Raw genomic sequence first — 8,118 nt, forward strand, 5'->3', positions numbered from 1 at the left:
TGGTGAGATGAAAATTCAGGTCTGGGTACTTTGGGTAGGAGAAATGGTGACATTGGGAGAGAAGCTGCCATTTTGGAGATACTGCCTTTTACTCTTACGTGGACCAATGGCCAACCACCTCAGGCTGCTAAAATGCCTGAGGGCAAGATCAATACATTCCTTAAAGAAGCAGCTTAGATCAGCTCAAGCACTTGAGCAAGTATTCAGATGAAGCTCAAAAATATTGGGTCTTGGGCATGAAAACATTAGCCTGGAGGGTCTACAGATCTCTGAGCAGAATGACCTAGGGGCTGGGGCTGGGCCAGGATTCTAGTCAAAAGGAATGACAGGCAGAAAAAGGTAGGAAGGTGGGGGAGGGGGCGCAAACCGTCTAGTTTGGCTGGTATGGGGTGTCTGGGAAAGAGTTTGAGGCCCCACTGCCTGGCCTAGTCCCACTCTTTTGACAATTAAGCATCATAAACATAGAAGATGAGGCGATTGAGGAGAAGGAGGCCCCCCACCTGGAATGAGTGGAGAGAGTCTGCACTGACTAACTTAGATTCATGCAGCAAGTGTTCAGGGTCCCTTGGAAGAAGTCGCCTAGGAGGGGTGGGACAGCTGAAACCAGACTGTGAAAACACGGACAGCAAACAGAGGGAAGACACCGCTGCTCTTGGGGAAGAGGGAGGCCAGTGAGGCGGCAGAAGGCCTGGAGGCCTGTGCAGTGACCCTGGCTTTTACCAGAGTAAGGTGGGAAGCCACAGGAGGGTTTAGGAAGGCACAACACATCTCAGGCCCCCGAAGGAGGGGATAGAGCCCAGCAAAGCCAAGTGATTTGGCTACGGAGCATCAGAGCTGAAACAGGGAGGCCTCACGCCTCTTCCTCCCCAGCCCCGGACTCAGAAAGAAGGTCAGCATGTTCTTTACTCCCTTCTGCTACTTCCAGACTGTTGTTCCGCTGCCATTTCCTGTCCTCCTCCTTGCTATACCCACCAACTTCTGCCACGATAATGAGCACCTGCTATGTGCTGGGTACTATCTAAGACGCTGAGAGGAAAATGAATCAGAAGTCAGCTGCTTGCTCTCGTGGAGCTTTTATTCTTGTGGATGAAGGAGAAAGGTAGGTAGGAAAAGAAAATATTCTCTAGCAATCAGAGCCATACCGAGGAGAGGAATGGCTTCTGGGTGCAAATTTAGTCGGAACGGCCTCTCTGAGGTAACATTTAATTGAGATCCAGGGGAGGGGATTTCAGGAGGAGGGAGGTACATGAGCCAAGGAGCAAAGGAGTGAAAGACTGAGGCATGTTAGGGGAGCAGAAGGCAGGAGAAGCAGTGACACGGGAGACCGGGGTGACAGCATGGGGGCCAGGCCGGGGAGGGCCTTTAGGTTACAAGCACGTGGAATCTTCTGGAGCATTTGTAACAGTAGGGTAGGAAAATGTTATGATTTATGTTTTAAGAACAGGCTGACTTTGAGATCTTGTTTTTAGATCATGGGATAGAGAAATGGATTGGTGACGAAAAGGGGGGTAGAGAAAAGTGAAAAGACTTAGGATGTGTTTAGAGACATAGTTAACCACACAGGCTGATAGATGAGCTGCAGGGGGTGAGCAAAAGAGGGGTTCGAAAATGACTCGTGTGTTTTTGGCTTGAGCAACTTCAGGGATGGTGATTCCAACTCTAGAACTGAGGAAGATTTGGGCGAGGCAATTAGGCGACAACTGGAGAGTTCTGTTTTGAACACGTTACTCTGAGATAGGACTGTTAAGTCCCACTTACCCTTGTCAGTGGGTTCTGGAAACTGCAACTTCGAGTGAAATGAAAAGTATAAGGAAACCAGGTTCTCAAATAACATTATTTCATTCAAACACTGCGAGGATTCTCTTTTTCTCATGAATGTCCAACAAAGCAACATCAAATACAATAATGTTATTTGAGGACTTGCTGTAATTTCCAACAGGCAGTTCGAAATGCATGAGCCTTCCATTCTAAAAAGCAGTCTAAGCTGGGAAGTGCAAGTCAGAAATATCGCCACTGTGTGTATCCACCTCTGCCAAGCACTGTCCCTGGCATATGGCAGATAAGCTATAAAATTTGGGTTGGTTCAGTGAAGGAATAAAATGTGTTCTCAGAGCTATGGAATCAGACAGACCTTGGTTCAAGTTGAAATCCTGGCTCTTCTACTCACTAGTTCGACATCGATCAAGTTATCCAAACTCTGAAGCCTCCACTTCCTCGCCCGTGGAATGGTAGGAGCAGCCATCGCTAGCCACAGGGTGCTTGTGGGGATCCTGCTAACTACACCTTGTCAAGTGCTTAGCAAGACCTTTGGTGCAGAGTGATCCATTTAGTAAGCTGGCGGCTGTCAGAACATGCCAAGGAAGGGGTGCGCCCCAAGACGGCAAGCCTTGAGGGAACAGTTCAGAGGGCAACCCGGAGGGCAGGACCATGTCATCGGGTGACAGGTGGTGAAGCCCAGTGGGTAGGTGTCACTGCTTGAGCCAGACTGGTTGGGTCAGGAGCCCTAGCTGAGTCATTGACAAGCTTGCTTAACCTCTGTGTCCCTGGAGGGGCTTTAAAATATCATTGTTTAATCTGTAAAGTAGGGATAATGCCAGACCCACCACCTAGGGTTGTGGTGGAGGATTTAACGAGATAATCCATGGAGAAGGCTGAGAACAGTGCCTGGCTCATAGTAAGGGCTCAATAAATATTACGAGCTATTATTACGGAGATGGAGGAGGGTGGGGGCTGCCATAGGCTTCAGCTGTGTCCTTGACCGCCCTCCACAGAGGACAGCATTCAGCTTTGGCTGGATGGCAAGGCCAGTTTCAGAGGGTTCTGCCATCCCTACACTTCTCCTGCTCCTTCCTACTACTCCAGTTCCAGTTCTTAAAACTTTCTGAATAGCCAGTAAGCCTTTGCCAGGGTTGGTGTAGAAAAGGCCAACTCCTCCCCTCCAGGGCAGAAACACACCCCCTTTCACTCTGGGGGTGTTTTAACCAAGGGCTGCAGGCAAACCCAGATCCCCACGCTGCCTGAAGTTGTCCAACAGCAGAAATAACACCCTGAGGCGGTTTCAGAGCCCTCCCTTCTTTGCGATTCTAATGCTTGCTTTGTTGCTAGGAAGCAGACCTTCCCATCCCCACTGGCACCGCCTGCCCATTGTTTTCCTGTGAGACCATCCCCAGCCCGGAGCTAGGGGTACCTCTAACAAATGAAAGATGCTGTTGCAGTAGAAGAATCCCGTAACCTAATTTCTTTATAACTAAAGATGCTAGAACAGGGGCCAGGGTTAGGTGGCCTGGCTAGACCCATGCAAGGCCCAGAGGAAGTCACCAGAAGCATAGTCTCCCCCTGAGCTCCACTACCTGTGGTGATTACTGCTTGATCCCTGACATCTGAGCAATGAGCACAAGGCTAGAAGTCTACTCTCAGCCCCATTTTGGAGCCAAGTGGTGAGCTTTGGGGGTTTGTTCTACAGGCGGGAAATCATAAACACCCCACTAAAAAGACATTGCTGAGGGAGCTCATGAATGCAGTCAAGGGCCACATAGCAGCCTTTCAGTCAATATTGGGCCCTAGCTGCTGGGTTTCTGTGATTGCCTTCTATGGCTCTGGCACAAGGACAAAATCACTCAGTGAGGCCTCGTGAGTATAGGTGGGTCTGAGGAGGCAAAGTCCGGAGAGACCCTTTCTCCAAGTGAGAGAGCCCTTTGGCACCTGCAGCATTCGGCCCTGAACTTGGTGAGTAAGCTGCCCACCTTGGGCTCCGACTCACCCAGCCTATACCTCCCTACTCCTATTGGGTGTCTCCATGGGGATTTCTCGTCTCTTCAATACCTACCTTGAAATGAGCTGAGGAAGGAGAGAGTTCCTCAGCTCTGTCTGCATCCATTCGTTCCGATCTCTAGGGCCTTCCGTCTGTCTATCGGCTTCTGCTCTTTGATTCCCCATTGCTGAAGGATAAAAGTTCTAAAACTTCTGAGGTTTATCACCACAACAGAATTTTTAGAACTAAAAGAGTTTTCTAAATCATTTTATCCTAACACCTTGTTTCTACCAATAATGAAACTGAGACCTAGAGAGGTTTCCTGCCCAAGGCCACACAACTAGTTACTGGCCAGGGGACCCTGCTCCTGCCTGCGCTCCTGACTCGCAAATCAGTGCTGGGTATGCACAACACGACTCGGTTTTCACCCCCATTTGTCTGTTGCTGTATACAAAGTTCTCCAAACCTTAGTGCTTTAAGACTAGCGATCCATTTTATTACCTCTCGTGTTTTCAGTGGGCCAGGGACCTGGGAAAGGCTCAGCAGGGCAGTTCTGACTCCATTTCTTGGTAGTTGGAGTGAGTGGAGCTCTGGAACAGTGAGGGGTAGGGAGATGGGGCTGGAGCTGTGGGGACAGGCCAGACCCCTCTCTCCCCATAGAGTCTCACAGTGACTAATTTACATGCTTGCTCCCTGTGGGCTTCCTCACAGCACAGGGTGACGCAGAGCTTCTGGAGAGAGTGTTCCAGCAAGCAGGGTGCAAGCTCTATCTTTTATGACCTAATCCCCAAAGTCACCTAGCTTCCCTTTCACCATAGTCATGATTTCCAGTTTAAGGGGAGAGGACCTGAACCCCTCCGTCTCAAGGGAGCCGTGTCTAAGTCACTTCATCAAAGCACATGTGAGATGGGAGAAAGAATTACAGCCATCTTGGGAAATACCACGCCCACGCAATTTTCCATTTCTCCTCCTGTGAACCCCTACTGCAGCAAGCAGGGCTCCCCAGGGTCCATCAAGCCAGCGTCTGCTGTTTTGCATTTGCATTTTGGCTATCATCAGGCCCCCTCCCAGGGTCCTCTCCTCTTTGTCCAGTTGGGGTTGCACCTCTTTCTTAAAGCTCCCTGTAGACTCCCATGACCACCACAAACAGCACTTTCCCACCATTCAAAGCATACAGATGCTTGCATGTTTCCTGGACCAAGGAATTGCTGCTCACTTGGTCAAGGCTAGTCTGGCCAGGGACTGTGGGTTTACACATCTGGGCTCTCAACATCTGAACATCCAACATTCTGTTGGCTTGAACTGTCCTCATTCTTCCAGGGTCATAGAGCCTCAGGTTCATCTCGCTTCTGGTTATAAAGGGCAGGCCAGAGTGACGATCACATGCAGTGTCTCTTCTGAGGTGGTCACAGGAGAACATAGGGCTCTGAGCACAAGGCCCTGGAAAGCAGGTAAGGAGGGGCCTGGTTGTGTTGGTGAGAACCTTTAGCTGGGAATCAGGAAACCAGGGTCCCTGTACAGACTCTAATTTGATGCATCCACGGCTGAAGGCAAACCCCTCACTCTCTCAGTGCACCTCGGTCTCTCCACTTCTGCGACAGGAAACTTAGAGTTTGCTCTTTATATTCATGTGATGGGCAAATAAAACTGGAAAACACTCTGAGAGAAAAAAAAAATGCTGTGAAAATGCAGCATGGAGACTCCTAGGAGCAGGCGAGTTGATGAGTAAAATGGTGAGAGAACTGGTTGGGTTGGGGTAGGCAGGACTCTGCAGGAAGACCACTCCCCAGCTTCTGAAGAGCTCGTCAAGGCAGGAGCTGAGGCAGAGCAAAGGGCTTGACACAGCTACCAAGTCCATCCTGGGTGGCCCCAACACTGCGCTACCTGGTCACACTCCACGGAGCTTGCACAGCCTAGAAGAAGGCACTCCTTGTCCGCGCCAGTCACAAAGTTCTTTGTTGGGCTTCTAGTCCAGCTGCATGGCCTTGGGTGAAGCACTTCCCTCTCTCTGGGCCTTAGTTCGGTAAGAAGGAAATGGACTCATCACCACGCCTGCTGCTGGACAAGAGCTTGATTATTTTTTAAGCTACATCATATCTATTGTGCGGTAGTCTCTGGTGGTGCAGTGTCTCTCTGGGCCTGGGAAGCATTAAGTCAAAACAGCCTTGCTCAAAACAATGCATGGCTTCCCCAAAGTAAAAGGGCCCCCAGGCTCCTTTTTCTTTTTGTGTTTTTCATGGAACCTCAGGAGTTGGCTGAGGCAGACTGGGAGCCCAGGAGTTAGTGGACCAGAGACGCAATTTTGGCGGTATGACATGACCTTGGCTAAGTTGGAGACTGTCAAATCCTTGGAGCTAGACGGGGCTGCCAGAAGCCCCCAGAGCGAACACATCCCTGATGCTATTCACATGGGTATCTTGCTGCCATGCTGGGATTCTGGGCAATTGTGTATAAGCTAGAACTTCACCCCTCTTCCTCCACTCTAGAGACTAACACTTCTCTCAACTTATGAGAAGTATTGCATGTATACAGAACGGCTGGCCGATGGAAGCCACCGGCAAGGGATTGGTTAACTAAATTACAGGACAGCCACAGTGTGGAATGCAACACAGAAATTTCTTTTAAACGGCGTGGGGGCAAATATGTGGATAGAGAGCATTATCCAAGACATATAGTTAAGTTAAAAAAACAGGCTGTGGAACAACATGGAGGCTCCAGTGTGTGTGTGGAACATGCACGCCCAACCACACGTTTGTGAGGGCGCCTCGGCAGGCAGCGTATGTAGCACAGGTGGGCAAATCAGAGTTCTCCAGAGAAAAAGGACAATAAGATGCAGAGACAGAGGGATGGAGATTTACGACTGGGAACTGACTCACATGGTTAGGCAGGCTGAGAAGCCCCACAGTCTGCTATCGAGGAGTGGGAAACCCAGGAGAGCCAGGGGTATGAGTCCAGTGGCCAGGGAGCCAGGACGGCCAACCCTCTGAGGCCCAGTCCAAGGGCAGGAGAAGACTGAGACCCCCAGCTCCAGCAGGTGGCCAGGAAGGGAATGAACATACCACCTTCCCTCTGCCTCTGGTTCCATCAGCCCCTCAGGGGACCCGGGGATGCCCACCACTGCCAGGAAGGAGGCTGCGTTACTGTAACTCAGTCCACTAATTCGAGAGCCAGAAGTGCCCTCACAGACACACCCGGCAGCCATTGTTTAGCATATAAACATTGAGCATCAGAGCAGGCAATTGCAGAAACAAAAGCTTAGGGTACCCAAACTCTTAACAGTGGTTACTCTCGGAAAAGAGCAGGAAGGAGTCTCGCGGAGTTCTTCCAAGTACCCGAATAGTTTTGATTTTTCTGACATGAATATATTCTTCAATTTCTTTTCTTCTTTTTTAAAAATTGATTTTATTGATGCACCCAAGGACTGGGGCATAGGACAGAGTTGTTGGGGGCGTGGTGCAGGGGGAGTTGGTGAGAAGATTCACCAGGTTGGGGAGCAGAACAGGCAGATGCACTGAAATGCACTGCTGAGGGGAGCAGCGGGGAGACAGGAGAGGTCTGCTGGGCCATGTGGGTCAGCTCCCTGGCCGGGGATCGATCTCCAGCTGCAGTGGCTGCCAGTAGCTTCACTGTGCTAAAAATTAGCCCCTTGCACTGCCAGGGAAGCTCTATCGATTTATTTTCTAATTAAAAATGCAATTCAACAATAAAGTCTATGGAAAGGGCAAAGGAGCAGATTAATAACTGTCAGGGGATGGGGCAGCGAGGAGGAAGAGCACATGGTTGGATGGAGAGAGGGGTGGGTGGGACTGAAGGGAGCAGCACCGGAAGTTGCTTTAAGATGATGATTTTGCACAACTACACATGGCATAAAATTGTATAGAACTATACATACAAACATGCACATACAAATGAGTGCATAGAAGAACTCTCAGGTCTGAATAAGGTCTGCAGGTCAGCTTGTTAATCTACCAATTTAATTTCACTGGTTTGATATTGTGCTATAGTGGGGTTAGATGTCATTGAGCATAACTGTATGAAAAATATATAAAATCTCTCTGTCCTGTTTTTGCAACTTCCTGTGAGTCCACATTATTTGAAAATAAACAATTAAAAAATGACAAGCACGGAGAACTTTCTGAACTATCTTGAATATGTGCTGGTTATGAGACTTGCTAAAACTCATTGTACATGTACATGTGAAAGGGTGAATTCTATGTATTAAATTTAACTTAAATACAGGATGAATGGGCCCTCCCTGATGGCACAGTGGATGAAAGCACAGCACTAAGAAGCTAAAGCCACTTCAGCGTGAGTTCGATCCCTAGCCCCAGAGGTGACCCACATGGCGCCGCAGACCTCTCCTGACC

This window comes from Condylura cristata, unplaced genomic scaffold, assembly GCF_000260355.1.
Source record: "Condylura cristata isolate star-nosed mole 26May11 unplaced genomic scaffold, ConCri1.0 scaffold00019, whole genome shotgun sequence".
Classification (NCBI taxonomy): domain Eukaryota; kingdom Metazoa; phylum Chordata; class Mammalia; order Eulipotyphla; family Talpidae; genus Condylura; species Condylura cristata.